This window comes from Dermacentor silvarum, chromosome 2, assembly GCF_013339745.2.
Source record: "Dermacentor silvarum isolate Dsil-2018 chromosome 2, BIME_Dsil_1.4, whole genome shotgun sequence".
NCBI lineage: Eukaryota > Metazoa > Arthropoda > Arachnida > Ixodida > Ixodidae > Dermacentor > Dermacentor silvarum.
Genome location: NC_051155.1, coordinates 226,018,613 through 226,034,748, shown reverse-complemented (window position 1 = coordinate 226,034,748; position 16,136 = coordinate 226,018,613).

Below are 16,136 nucleotides of genomic sequence, written 5' to 3'. Positions count from 1 at the left end.
GGTTAGGCCGCGTTCGCGTAGGAACTTGGTCTCGAAGCTGGCGGAAGCGGCAATATCTTGCAAAAATCCGCCCGCCTAGGCGGCAAAACAGGCAGAAAAACAGGCGGCGAGCCAAATTGGTCTCGGACCGATTTTTTCGCCATGGCGAAGCAGAAACGTGGCGGAAAGTCGTTCTGCTCGACCGGAAGCTACACTAGCATGTAAACTTCCGGTCGTAACATTGAACATGGCACCAAAAGTGTAGGCTGCAATGGTGATCGACGCGATCAAGAACCACCCCTTTCTCTACGACAAGAGAAGTACTAAAACGTACTGTCAGCAATACTCGCGATAGTATTCAACGTCGCGCGACAGGAGGTGAGGCAACGAAGCCTTGGCGTGACCCAACTTATCGCGCTTTTGCAAAGCCAGGCGAACCCACCACTGCCGTTTCCGAGGTTTTCTTGTCTTCCGTTTATTCATTGTCCATTTCTAGAAAACAAGTAGGTAGAAGTATAAAAGCCATTTCTTCTTCCACTTCCATGACAGACAATAGTTAGGCAGATTCCTCGTTGGCGCTCCGTAATTCTCCTCGCACGTGCACGGTATGTTGCAGAAGTCGCGGGGTGCTTTTCTCGTCGCGACGATAGATTGGGAGCGTAGGTCTCACGTAGGACGCGCAGGCTTCGGCGAGCCCAACACAAGGGCCTGCCCGGGTTTTAGCTTTGGTGTTCCCGTTGCCGCTTTCGTGTCCTGGAGGCGCCGAAAATAATACGAAATGATGAAATGTTATTACAACTTGTAAATAAAAGCTATTAAAGAAATATAATCACGCCTTGTGACACAGCGCTACCGCGCCCGTGTGAGGAGAATTACAGAACGCCAACGAGGAACTTACCGAAGGTCGCAGATGACACGCGAAATTGCGCAAGATGATCACTTTTGATGACGGGTGGGTCAGTGAATGAACATACCGCTCGAAATAATGCGATAATGAGCGCCACCGCGCCGACAAACGTACGCAGACTAGATGGATGTGGACGAAAGCGGCAGCGGCGGCCGCGGTGGTAGCAAAACAAATGTGAACTTGGACATGCGCGGAAAATATTTTCCGGCCGCTTTGGCCTTTCCGGCCGCTTTGGCCTCTCCACCCGCTTGCCGCTTCCCAAGTGTGAACGTAACCATAGTCTTTCGTTTGCGATTGCGCCCCTACGGAAGGCTGGTAGTTACTGTTGTGTTGCTGAATCCCAAACCAGCAATGTACACACGAAAGGGTTGATGGCAGCAGTGAAATTCCACCGACTCGCAACAGAATGCACGAAACAGGCAGCCGACAAGCATGGATTACTGCTGTGCGCAGTACAGCGTAAGTAAACTCTTGTTGCAGGCGCTGACAGTTCTCGTCGGAGTTCACGCGTCCTGAGAAATTGATTATGTGCACTATGCACTGAACAAGACCGGAGTTCATTCCTGCATCACTAGTACACCAATCAGTCGAGATTCTGTGAGGTACAAGGCCGCTTCCTGTTTGCACCGGCCTAAGTGAAGCAGAAATGACTCGCACGCACTACTTAAAAATGCGTACACATGCCATAACTATGCAGTGCGGTGAAATATTCTGTACAATTCTGAATCTGTTGACGTAAAGGCAAATGACGGCTGCATGCTCGCACACAGCGGAAGACACAGCGGCCCATGCACTTGCCGCAGGAAATGCAAGGCGACGAAAGCTTCGTAAAAAAAGCATTACTCGTTTTTGCGCGTATTTAAGTTTTCTAGCGCAAAGACGCAGCGAACAAGCTATTGCTATGGGAGTAGGTATAGCCTGGTAACACGTGCATTTTCACATGTATAGCCGTCCTTGACCTGTGAAACGCACTTCGTCCCAACGAGTACGACGCCACCTACGCTTAACGGAGATTAACAATTAATTATGTCTTCTCCGATCGGGCGGGTCGTCTCAATGATGCGTTTTCGAAGACTGGTCCATTCAGTGGTGCGATGAGAGACGGTTGCTCCAAACGCCCACTGTACCTGTCGTACTTACTGTATTTTACTGAGCTTACATTACTTTTTACTTAATTTCTTCACAAGCACACAATAGAGCACTGCACGGGCCGATTTTTTCAGCCCGGGCCCGGCCCGGGCCCATTATTGCGTTGGGTGGCCCGCCCGAGCCCGATCAAAACTTTTATGGCGAGACCCGGGCCCGGAAATAATCTACGTTACCCGCCCGGCCCGGCCCGCCACCCCTTTACCTTAGGCCCGAGCCCGGCCCGAGACCGAAAAATCATGTTTTTCAGAGTTGAGTCGCCCGAGAATAACTCACTGCACGTGACATGCACACAACCAGTAAGCCCGAGCCCGGCCCGGGCCCGGGTCAAAAATGCACACGCCGTGCCCGAGCCCGGCCCGAGCCCGGCCCGAGCACGTGAAAAAACAGTTCTACCCGGCCCGGGCTTTCGGGTAAGCCCGAGCCCGTGCAGTGCTCTAGCACACACACACGCGAGGGGGGGTCCCATGTCTTTGATATACATGCAGAGAGTGTGCTTAAACTACCGATATTTATTATCGATCACGTCACGTAGAGGAAAACAGACGCTTGCCCCCCCCCCCCCCCCCCCCGGTCGGGCCGATGAACCCCCCCCGAAAAAAATTTCTGGCTACGCCCCTGATATACAGTAACTCTACTGTAGCTGTGGAAACAGACGACCAATAGGAGGCGGCTCGCTCATACATCATCGCCATGCTTAACGAGTATGCGAAAAACGCAGCTGCCATTGATCCATGTGAAACGGTATTGCGAATTTCGAATCTGCGTAAATTGCAGCTGCGAAAAACGCACTGCAAAACCGCACCATGTGAAACGGGCTTAAGACTATGGCAATTGATAATTAACTTACAACATTCAAGATGTAAAAGTTCATCAGAGTTCAGGGAGATTATGAAAAGCGCGTGGTTTGTACGTTATGAGCATCCGCGAATAACACATGCAAGATGCGTATAACTTCGCTTTCTTGCGTACTTCTATTTACTTAACGACGGCTGCCAAGATATTGAGCGGTTGTTAATTGACTTAACTTTACTTTCGCTTAATCAACTCACGTTCATAAGCGCGAAGAGGATAATTGTTTGGTTTGATTCAACGAAATAATTCTTATTCGCGCTTTTTCGCACGATGAAAATCGCTACCAGTGTTTCATAACTGACGCCACTCAAGTACAGAATGATCTAGGCGGCGCCGAAGGTTGCGGACCGGACCGGTCGGTGGTTCGAAAAAAAATGCCACGTTAACTACGAAGTATTTCAACTCTGCGCTCACTCATACGCACACACATAGACACACACACACACGCGCATGCGCACACACACATGAACACACGCAGGTACACACGCAGGTACACACACACACACACACGCACACACACACACACACACACACACACACACACACACACACACACACACACACACACACACACACACACACACACACACACACACACACACACACACACACACACACACACACACACACACACACACACACACACACGAACACACAGATACATGCACACACACAATTACAGAATAGGAGTTACAGCAATTAACTCATAAATTACATACACTTGGAAACTAACGCACGCACAAAAACACACACAAAAAGAAAAACTTTGTCATGGCGCGAAGAGTCAAAAAAACTTCAGCGACTCACTTAACATGCACAGTTATAAGTGTTCTGTATTGAACTGAACGAAGAGTCCACCTATGCAAAGGGCATTAAAATCTCCATGCAACTTCACCTACCAATATAAGGAAAGCTGAAACAATCACCTCGCAAAGAACGACGTGCTTAGAAGGGGCGAAATCCTTTCTCCCGATGTTATGGAGCCACTGCTTCCGGCGCACGACATTCCGTTCTTCCCGGGGATACAAAATAATGGTAGCCCTTTCTCTGACGTGCTGCTGCATTGAAACGGGCAGCAGCAAGGCATTTCCACGGAGAACGAAGCCCAGATTCCTACGGAAACACGGGAAGACTTTGGAATCGCACGTTCGGAGCGGCAGGGCGACCACCGCTTGGAAGATGCATGGCGGGCGGGAGAACTAAAAGCGCGCGAAAGTTTCGCGCCGTTTTCGTGACGTCAGGGTCACCTGACAGGGTCGTATTGCGCGCCGCGGCCATTCAGCGTGGCAGATGCGCTGGCTCCGCGAAAGAGGGGGAGAAAAAGAGGAGTTTAACAGCGCCGGCGAGGGTGTCGCGGCGTAGATCAAAGAGTGCCGCTACTTTCCAACATCAAGGGGTTTTAATGGCATGCATGCAGTTTTTGTTGGGTGCAAAAATGCAAAAATATGAGTTATTAGCGGAGGAATTCGTAAACAAAGACCAAATATCTCTTCCGCAATTTCTCTCGCCCCAGATTCGGCGCTGAAGCAGTATCGTCACGGATTTCATTGCTGTCAGCGAATCAGAGGACGCCGTGATACGTCACCGCTTGCGTAAACGGCCGAGGCCTCCGTCAGGCTCCGTGGCCGAGGCGCTCGCTCCATCATGGGCTGCATGGCCGCTGCGTTTGCGTTCGCTGCGACTTTTGCTACGGTGTTCTGTGGCCGCGATGGATACGGTTGCTGACGCTGAACCATGCAATGAAGAGCTCGCCAGGGAAGCGGGACTGCAGTTGAGCGACTTCAGTGAAACGGAGTGCGAAATTATCCTCCGTGCTCGCGCGGTAGGTGTTTCCGCGTACGATGGCGGTGAGCCGCTGGCCGCGCCGACGGAAAGCGAAGCCTCGTATTCGTCGACGCCAGGCGACAATGTTCCCGATAGAACAAGCGTAGAAAGTTCCGATAGAACAAGCGTACTCGGTATGGTTTTCTCCTGTTTTTATTAATGACATTCAGTACTCACCGAGCCGCCAGTTTGCTGCTGCAGGTGCATCAGTGGGGGATTTGATGAAGGCGACATTGATGGGACAGCTGCTCGAGAAAGGACTGGCCTCTGGGGGACGCCAAGACACTTTCCGAAAGCAGGATTATATATATAATCCGAGGGCGAGAAATGCAGAGAGCACACTATCGGTTTCTCTGGCTCCTTTGCCGTTTTATCATCGGTAGAGCACTGAGCCATTGCGAACGCCGGGGCTCATCGCGCGGCCCCACATGAAAGTACAAAGTCGGGTCAACACTGCCGCTGCCCCTGAACAAGCGCCTTGCACCGTTGATACAGCCCTCAACACTACACACACGAGGCATTTTCTGGCTGTTTCCCGCGAAGTCAACGTTTTTCGCGCCACACAACACGCAATCAAACACTGCAACACCATAGAATAAAGACCAGGCGCGCGCGATGATGCATGGAGCAAAAACGAAACTACGAAAATATCACGACCGCATGTAGCGCCACGCCATTTTTTCTTATTATTTAATTTTGCGCTAAACTTGCACGTCGAGCTCGCTTGAAACGGCTTAAAAAGATGGAAAATGCTGTTTATGTACGTTTAAGGTGTATTTCATTTTGCGTTTTATTAACAGCGATAAATTGCTCTCGACCAATCGCGGCCGGGCTGCGTTTGTGATCTCCCACGTCACGAACGTGTAGTGCGGGAAATTCGAAGGGACGTCAGCACCTATTATTCAGTTTTTCGCCATTTTCGCGCTTATTAAACCTCTGTTCGCAGTAAGAATGGTAAGTCTGTGATCGTGATAGGATAATCTACCATTAAAGCTGAACTTCCGGTTTCTCTTTAATGTCCCTTTAAGCCACAGCCAATGTTTTTGGAGTGTAACACGGGGGAATTTATCTGAATAGATGAAAACGAAGAAATAGTTTTTCTCGGCAACCACTAGACTTAATTTGATTAGGTTTGTTGCATTTATAAGAAAAATTTCAGATTTAGTGACTGCGAGGCGTGTTCTTATTAGGGCCATGAATGTATATAAAATTGTTGAAAATTGCAAAACTGAAAAAAAAATAATATATAAGCCTAGAGTATGAAGTTTACAACTACGTACTTCCGCAACAAAAGACGATATCACAATTCTGTAAACTGCACCTAATAATACATCTAAAGCGAACAAACTTGATGTATTGCACACCGCGTTGAAGTATATACCAGCAATTTATGAGAGTAGGACTTTTGCGAAACCATTGTAAAAACATGTGGTTGATCCCTCTTATATAGGAATCGGTATAGAACACGAAAGTGAAACGTGTCTTCACAGAAGTAGTGTAATGTTTATTGCACATTGATATATAATGTCTATTGGTGTTTTGTGGCTAAAGCGCCCTTAGGCGTTGATGCACCCACGCTGACGCCTGGTGGCACGTCTCCTCCATCACGACTACCAACGTCGATGACCATGAGCAACCGTCGTGCATATGGAAGCTGCACTACGCTGTACACGCTAGCACAACGCGAAAGACGAAGCACGTAACTGACACACTAATACAACGCGCAAGACAAAGCACGTAACTGAATCGTCACCGAGTCAAATCAGCGCGTACAGCGCGTCGTAATTGCAGCCTCCGCGATCAACTTCAGAAACATTTTCAGAGCTAATTGCGGAGGCCACGCTCCGCTGTGCTGAGTACGGTGAACGCCACCTAGGTGGCGTTGGTAGTGCTTCTTGATGCCAGCGTCCCTTCGAATGCTGGCATCGAGGCGTCGTAGTGCTGAGACCACCGAAGCGTTCACTGTCGGTGCGCGTTAGTGTCATAATAGACAGTTTTAGCAGAGCGTTCACGGTCCGCTCCGCTCAGACCGTCGTGTCCGAACGATTCGCGCAGAGCCGCTCAGCGGAACGCTAGCGGTAACCCAATGCGCGTGCGCACAACGCTCATATCGGCAGCGGAACGAAGAACGCTGCCCATGGTCCGCTACGAAGCCATTTGAGCGGAGCGTTAGGATGCGTCTACAGGTTGCTTTGACGTTTTACAGCCGCGCTGAGCGCGCGTGGCCGGCGTCTCTGGCAGACGCGCTTGTCAAACAAGCCAAATCAACGCAGTTCATGCAGCCAGCGGTGTGCGTGAAACGTTCGCGGAGCGGAGCGTAAGCAACGCTCTGCTAAAACTGTCTAATGCAGTACTTCTCTTTTCTGCTCGTAGGCGGCGGCACCGCCCCGAGCAAGAGCGCGGGTACACGGAGGAGTGTTAGATATATAAGGCGCGTCTGTGTAGCTCTCTGCAAATGCGTTTGTGGCGCAATTGGTTAAACGCTCGGCGATCTATCGTCGCGGACCGAGAGGTCGTGGGTTCGATTTCCAAATTTTGCATGTTTGAGGAACTTTTTCTTCTGGTTTCTTTCTTTGTATTATGTTCTATGACGTATTTCCGTGACGGAAATACGTCAGTGAAGTCTTGGTGGACCCCGGCATAAAACACTTTCGTGTTAAAAATTGTAACAATTTCACGTCAGCTGTAAGTTAATATATCAAATTTTGTCCACTCATATATATTCATATGTATCACCTTCATAGAGGCACCGCTCATTTGACCCCGACAAGGCTTCGAAACAACATCCGTACTGTCTTTGCGGCGGTGTTCTGCGTGCGTGTTTTGACTGTTGAAGTCACGGGGGTGTCGGCCGTTCAAGGCCGCTCGTGCAGAGTGTAGCGACACCTTCTTGATATGCGAAAAAAGTGGGAGCTTAGAACCGTGACGTGTGACGATAGCAAACTGGCAGCCCCTATTAAATTCAAGGCGGGAAACCGCGACGGGAGAGTCAGTTTAATAGCGTGACATCACGGCTCTGTGACCTCGTGCCTTTTGTTATCAAGATGTAGAGGTTATGTCTCGTGTTGACGGCGGGAAACCGGGAGATAGATGAGGCGTCGAGGCATATTTTAAGGCGAAAGTAGAGTAGAGCTTCTCGCTAGTTGTTGTAACATTAATAAAAGAGCCGTTCGTACGCAAGAGCTTCGTGTCTCATGTGAAATGCCTGTCTTCGCTTCCGCGTGTGTAACGGCTCTGGAGCTTGGGCACCGAAGGCGAGCACTATGATTTGTAGTCGTCAGTTTGCCGTCTTATCAGTGTATCAGTCTTTCCTTTATAGGGTATATTTTCCTTCCTCGCGCTTTCCAACTCTGTTGCGTCCGGTACATGACTGCTCGCTGTGCCTCGACAGCGAACGCAAACGCAGCCACGTGTTCACAATCGCCGCCACCGACGGCTCTCGTCGCGCTAAGCTGTGTGGAACGGACCATGACTGAATTAAGATTGGGCTAGTTTATAAGACATTAATGGCGAATCATTGCAACGATAAAAACAATTACAACGAACAGAGAACGGTAACTCACTGACACATGTGCGATCGGCGAAGCACAGCTCACGAAACAGTAAAAGAGAGACTTACGTATCCCCCCCCCCCCCTCCTTTTTTTTTCCCCCATACTTTTTGTGTTCTTCGCCTATTTCCATGATTAAATACGCGACAATGTTAACGCGCAAAGAAAAATAACATCTGAACTATAACTACTGGAGTTCCACGTCGTAGCTTGCCGCGGTTAGCTCTGTTCGCGTGCATGGTGCATTTGAATCGCAATTTGCGCTCGTGTTCTGCTTTATATACTATACCTGGTGCTACGAATGTGATCTGTCTCGTACAAGTGACGACATTTCTCAAAAGTAAACACACGAAAATGCGTTTTGCGGCATGTCAGCCCTTAAAACCCGCCCTGCGAAACCACTGGAAGCACCGTGAGCGCCTTCGTCCCGTCGTCTGCTTCACATGTCAGTGCTCCGACAGCTGCCATTCGCGGCGCTGTTCGCCAGCACATCATAAGAGTAACATACGGATCCTTGTATATATATTACTCTATGAGCACATCGCCGGCGCGCCGTTACGACCCTTGGTGATTTGAAAGTACACCGTGTTTGAAAGTAGCGACACTCTCCTCCCCGCCGCGCTTTCCTCCTCGATTCTCCTCGCCTGCCGGCTGCGCGCGCTGCGCACGGCACGCTATTCTGCCTTGACTCCCGCGGACGGGCCGCAGAATTCGATGGAGGCGCACGATTTTGGGCCAGTTTCGCGCCCCACTGGCGTAGAACATTTTGAAAAATTAACAGCATGGAGAATGCTGAATGCAACGTTTATGAGGAGGTTGGTTTCATCTTAAAGCCGTATGAATGACACACACTGATGTAAAAGGAGCTTTGAGGCGAGTTCTATACTCCAGATACTTTTTCTGCCCATGATACGCTGCTTTACTTTGTGCATCTGATCTAGTATTGCTTGTGGCACATCGCTCTGTGTTTGGCAGCTTTTTTTTTAATACCGCAGGTATTATATTCAGCGTGCCTTCTTATAATGAATTACTGGCGAGTGCATCGTCCGTCCATGTGTTTGTCTCAATGTCAAAGTAGCTTTTGCGCTGTGGTTTCTACATTGAATAGGACGGTTGCGCAATTTCAGAGCGATGAAGCGGTGCCGGCAACCACTCATCACCCACAATAACAAAAACTGAGGAACGGTATTTACAGATTATTCTTTAGGCGTCGGTGTCAATGAAGCTTTAAAAAAATACTCAGTATACCTATGGGAGAAGGCATTCTATATTTTTAGGCAAAAGAAACGCCTCTGGATAAGGTATTTTGATAGTTCACACCGACATACCGTTAAATTATGTAGTAGGATAGTTAAAATTGTGATTTTGATTAGACATTAGAAAAACATTTATCACACAAAAATGAAAAGTAATGGTCAGCAAGATGCTTTATTCTCATGCACGCGCAAAAACATTATTTGACCAGATACAGATAACGTAGAAGAGTATCATATAATATTCAGAATGAGAAACAATGCTAGTGTAGAAATATGCCATGCAGTACGGATGGCAGCTGAGAAAAAGACATGCTCAAGAAAACACAACAGTAGTAACATTATGCCATGCCACAAACCTACACCGTTTTACATGATAAAGCAGTATCTGCAGTGCGGCCGAAAGTTGACGGCCAATGGGTTCTAGCGCTAAGAGCTTGTCCTTTCCGAAAAGCGGCTCTGTTGCGATCAAAACAACACTCCAGGTGCAAGAGATAGCATGTTTTCTTTTAAGCCGAGCCACTATTTGCAAAGAATATGCAATGCGCGGATGCTCAGGAGATTCGTTTCATACTGGGCGCGACAAGCCGGTGGGAGAAAATTGTTGGAACTGCATTGGGCTTCAGCTTTTTTTTTTTCCAAGTTCTAACATGCGCGGCTCAAATTAGTCTTCAGTGAAATGTAGCTAGAACATTTATCGAATAGTTAATCACTCAGGCAGGATGAATAAAACGTTCTTTATAAAGTACAAGTGGCTAATACGCTGCAGTGCTAAACATTATTGCCTACATAATATTACCTGCATTGCTACATCATAACCATAATAATTATTTATTGCTCAACCTTCGTAATCAAAGCGATTTGATACAATGACGTACATCGGCTCTTGTTGCATGGATGGAAAAAGTTTACCCACGGAACAAAACCGAAGAAAGGTGATTTTAACGCATTCGCTGTTAAAGCGAAGATTCCCGGCCTCCGCCTAGAAGTCGATATCAAAAGCAAGGGTGCGCGATCATGTGAACACCTCCTGCACATTGCCTGTATCCGTGAGAAAACCAAATAATAATCGTCACCCACTCACGCGTGCATAGCAGCCCAGTTCAAAGCAAATTCAAGAACTGAAAAAGATTACCAGGTGTCCTTAGCTATCGCCTAAGACACGCGAATGCGAGTCTTGTAAAATCTACTGTAATTCACCTGAATCCACACTAATCCACCTACACTCACCTTATTCGACCTTAATCCACCTCAATGCACCCTAATCCTCCTTAATACACTTTAATCGACCTTAATCTACCCTAATCCATCTTAATCCTCCTTCATGCATATTAATTGAAGTTAATCCACCTTAATCCTCCTCATTACATTTTGATCAACCTGAATCCAACTTAATCCTCCTTAATCGACCCTAGCCCTCCTTTTTAAACCTTAATCGACCTTAAACCACCTTACTCCAATCATTACTCAGTCATGAATTTACTTTGCTAATCATTAATAATCTATCATACACGGCTGGACATGATTTGGCTCGCTTCAGGCCTTCATTAGGTCACGTTACTTTCTGTACCTCAAACGCTCACCTTGAAACATATCCTACTAAGGGTCTCGCCTTAAAATGTGGACTAGCTGACGATCACCTGCAATACCACGGGTATACTTCCCACTAATTTTTTTCAGGCCCTGCATTCATTGTATTTAAGTGACTGACACACACATCGAAGCTGTAAATAGCTCCTCTACAAGCTCTATTCTTATTTTCAGTAATACAGGCAACGGATCCTAACAATCACGAAAAGTGCAATCGAGAGGCTGTATCTTCGGGTATATTTGTTCAGTGGAAAGCATAATCTATAATGCTGCATTTCCGATTGAATAACAGTTGACGACGTGCGAGGTAATGGAGTCCCAGCAGAATATTCAGCATTCTGAGGAGAACCACATTTTTATGAAACGTACAAATTGCCGCAACAAAAACGCTAATGAGCAGGCCGGAAGAATTGAAAAAAAAATGCAACATTAGGGGATGCTTTGATACGAGCAATAAGGAAGGCGCCTTACCTCGCAAACAATACTGTTCCTTGTCGGAACAAAGTTGTTTCGGCCAATGTTGTGCAGCCACTGCTTCTTGCGCAAGCCATCACGCTTTCCTTGCGGTATCGTAAAAACTGCATAACCATCACGCTTCTTGCTGCAGTTATATGCGCAGCAGCATGGCGTAGCGCTAGCAGACTGCACGAAACAGCGTGCAATGTTAACGTGCGACCAACCGAGCTAAGGCGCAAAATGGCGCGAACGGAAAAGCAAAACACAAGCAAAACGCAAGATCCGCTCGTTTCCAAGGGCAATGGCAGGGAGACCAATCATCGTGCAGGAAAACGGGCGCAAGACCGTCTGCCGCGGAGGGGACTCGCGAGGGGCGAGGAGGATGCGGCCGCCGCGGCCGGGATTCGATCCCGCGATCTCGTGCTCAGCAGCGCAACGCCTTAGCTGACTAAGCCACCGCGGCGGGTCTCGCAGTCTGGTCTGCATTGTGACATGTACACACAGTATACGTATCGGTCAGACTTTCTAGTTGAATCCAGATTTTATACATACACAAATACTTACCCATAACTTTCTACAGTTGACAAAAGACAGGAATGCTAGAGAAATCACTGCATCAAAGCGACGGGGGTGCCTGCCTCCATATTCAAGAGCAGTGCCACAAGCATCCTAAACTGGCTTTCTTGCTGCATGGTTATGTGCTCGTGTGTACCCCCTCGAATTTCTTGCAAATTCACAGCAACAAACAGCACTTGTGCTGTGTCAAGGTCGCTCATTCTAAGCATGTGATTATAAATGGTAACTGTCACTGTAGGAAGCTTTACAATGCTGCTTTACTCGCGAAGTCTTGCGTAGGAGATGTGCAAACGATGAACATCTTGAATACGAATAAAATGTTCTTACGGCCGGTGTATTGACTTCCAGAATTTCTTATTCAATTTCCTCATTCTACGTTGCCGAAAAAAAGGCGGTGTATGTTGTAGCTGTCTGTTTAGTACATCAAGTTCTCACAGCTTGCTCCATGTTACGTTGGGCTGCTGCTCGAGTTTCGACCAATTTACCTCAACTGCTTTGAATGAATGAACATGTAAAAGAAAATCACATTTTATTTCTCGAACAGAGGAACAGGGAATCAGGGAGTAGCTGTACGTCGCAGCTTGACAAAGCTTCGGCCTCCATCCAGTTTGGCAGCGAGTGCGAACAAGCTTGCGGTCGCAAGCAAATAATGAAGCTTCTCATAAGATTGTTCTCCATTATCAGGCAAAATTTAATCTCTTGTAAAAAAAGTGTTTTCTTTCTTTTTTTTGGCAATGTAGCTTTTGCAGTTCAGTCTACCAAGCCAGGAATCTGGCGCACCGACGGGGGGGGGGGGGTGTTCGTGTGTTGTAACCCCCCCCCCCTCATGCGTCCAGCCCCCCCCCCCCCCCCCCACAGTCCAGAAATAAACATCGTCATCATCCTCGGTGTCATTATTACAGTAGAACCCCGCATATACGTTTTTCACGGGACTGTAAAAAACAAAAACCAAGCCGGGAAACGCAAGAGTCGAGAAACAGGAAAAATTGAGAAATGATAGTAGTGTTGAACTGCACACAATATTTTAATTTTTAGGTGTGAAAAAGTCGTAGTTTCGCCCGAAAGCTGAAGCATCGATTGCGATAACAAATGAGTAGACAGCTATACAATGTAAGCATAGTAGTTTTATTAGTATAATGTAGTATTAGTTTATAAACTTGTAAACATTCCCTTATGAACTATATTAACAAGCATGGTGTCAGCGCCCACAGGCAAACATGAACACATCACACTCGATGAGCGCAGACACGCGCTGTCAAACACTGGCGTGAGGAAGCGCCGCTGCAGCAGCGAGCGAAGTGACCTTGCTGTTGCCTATCGCTTCAACGCAAACTGAGCGCCGAGAACACACAGCACGCACAAAACTACGAGCCGCCGACGCACCTACACTGCCTAGACTCTGCCTCGAACACAGATCGCTTTCAAGTAGAGTGTACTCTACTTTCAAGATACGGCCCAGTCTAGTAACATTGATACGGCCCGCGCGCCGCCGCGCAGTGCGCAGTTGATGCTAGAGTACAACGCCGCTCGCTATCCCGCCCTCCGCCTCCCCCCTCGCCGGTGCCTCGAGCACAACGGAAGGCGCGCTCCCTCCCTGCTTTTCTTTCTTGTGCGCGCATGATTTAGACGCCGGTTGACGGCTCCCCTCGCAAGCTTTCACTCGCACATACAGACAGCATACGGCGCGCGGCGACGGCGTTATTGCCCTTGGATTTTACACGGAACATCTATTCGCAACTCAAATGAACTGCAGGGGGCGCTGCGAAAACTGGCCGCGTCTGGCTACGCTGTGCAACATGGCGGTTATACGGAGGTCCCAGCGTCGCCGAAACCGCTGTGTTTGATGTACAGTACACTGTAGTTTGATGATTTTCGTGCAGTGTCAAGCCGGTTTGCGCTGTTTTGTGTAAGGAAAGCGAGTAGCTTACGCCGGCCAAATCATTTTAGCCGATCTGAGAGAGGCACGGTGGGTAATGAGGCTGAAGTGGTCGCACGGTGTGTGCAAACATCTGGCGTGACAGCGGACCCGCGCGAGATTCTGATGAAAATCACGAATGTATTCTTGAACCCACTGGTCGTGGAACTAAGTACTCGTGCACTATTGGATGGCCGGAAAATTACAAGCACGTTTCTGCTGCTTTGAGTCACTGTTAAGGCGTGGATAGATAGTCCGGTGTTTCGAGCGTGCGAGACAGCGGCCGGCGAAGTTGGATACGTCACGCTGGCCTCGCCAGGATTGCCGAAATATTACAACCTGCTCAGTTTGGTACGTCTAACATGGCCCGCAGCAGCGCACCGACTTTATCGATCAGCTGTTGCCGCTGTAAATGCGGATAAATGCGCAGCCGGCGCGCACTTTCTCATTGTTGTTGCCACATTTTCGTTCGGCGAAGGCGCAAACTCTGAACGCTCTTTTCAGTCCAGAGAGCAAGCGAACCTAAAATCAAGCTTTGCACTTTATCGCCAGCACGCACTACGAATCTGTGGCGAACCATTTTTTCTCTCGTAGAGAACAAAACGATAAATAAGAAACTGAAAGATCTGCTATACTACAATAAAAACACATTTGCATACCATGTACATGTATGGCTTGTGCTGCGTGGCCTGACCATGATTGATTACTACCCGCTGTCTACGAACATGTCGCTTATGGCTGCTGCGTACTAATGAAATAAAACAAATGTATCTGTGTGAATTAATGTTATCTAAGCTACTGCATTATGAAACTAATCAATTTTTCATGTTATTCTATAATTTACGTAGCCTGCACTTTAAGTGGCCAAAGCTGTGTTCGCCTCTGACTGCCAATTTCCTTCAGACACTGATAAGAGATACAATTACTTTGATAATTACGCATTTTCAAATGAGCGACTACTAATTTGCACTAGTTACACGGGTAGCGTGTCCAGGTCGCAAGGAAGGCGTACCGCTATGCCACCCCATAGTTATTTTGCACGCTGGCGCGTACATGGTGTGTTTACATAGAACGATTTACCGACGTTACCCGGGAGTAACTGAAACTCCCATGTAACGATTTTCGCTGATGTACCATACTCGGTAGTTCCACGTTGTGCGCCGCATGTATCCGATATAACAGCTTTAATGAAAGCTTGAGTACCGCGGCGACATTTGCATCATAAACTGCATTACCACGCCGGCTATCACATGAAACTGCATGTTGCAGCATGCATACGCTGAACGTTATCACGATGGCAGTAACAACCTCAACGCAAACTTCCCGAAGTTCGCTGTAGCGCTTTACCGCAAACATAGTACAAGCAACAGTATCGCGTTCTCTTCATACAAACAACAAACCGAAACTCGCCTGAAAAAAAAAAAAAAAAAGAACTTTCTCGAGCAAGATGTTGCGAACATAACAATTGCCGTTGTCGCAGCTTATGATAAGATTCGCAATCCATGTGGCTCTTCGACGCCGCAAAACTGCAAAACGCAGCATAATTCCACGGCCGTGCGGAGTTTCGTTGATGGTGACGCGCACTCGATCGCAGTGCGAAGGCTACGGACGGAGCGTCTGCTCCGACGCTCCGACCTCCGTACGAGGTTTCCGGCGCTCGCCGCTAGGTGTCGCATGAATTGCTGGAGTCGACAATACGCCAAAACTAATTTTAGAGACCCAACGCGTCATAGACACCATCTTTAGATAGCAAATACGGATCTCAAAGGTCATACTTTTGCTGGCGGAAACCGAAAATACATCATAGGTGTGGCCCCCGGCACTTTGGGCGGCCAATGCAATTGTCAAGCCACTAAGCCAAGCGACATGAAAAGTCAAAATGGCCGCTCGGGCCGGCGCGGGGTGGCAGTTTGCAACGTATGATGCGGGAACGGTCCCACAGCTGCGACGCAACAGCGGGGTTACCAATGCACTGGGTTCTATGGGAGCTGTGCCGGGACCGGCCGAAAACGACGTAACAACCGGGAAAATGCAGCACCCGGGAACGTAACAGCGGGGTTCTACTGTAGTGTAATTATTAGGCAT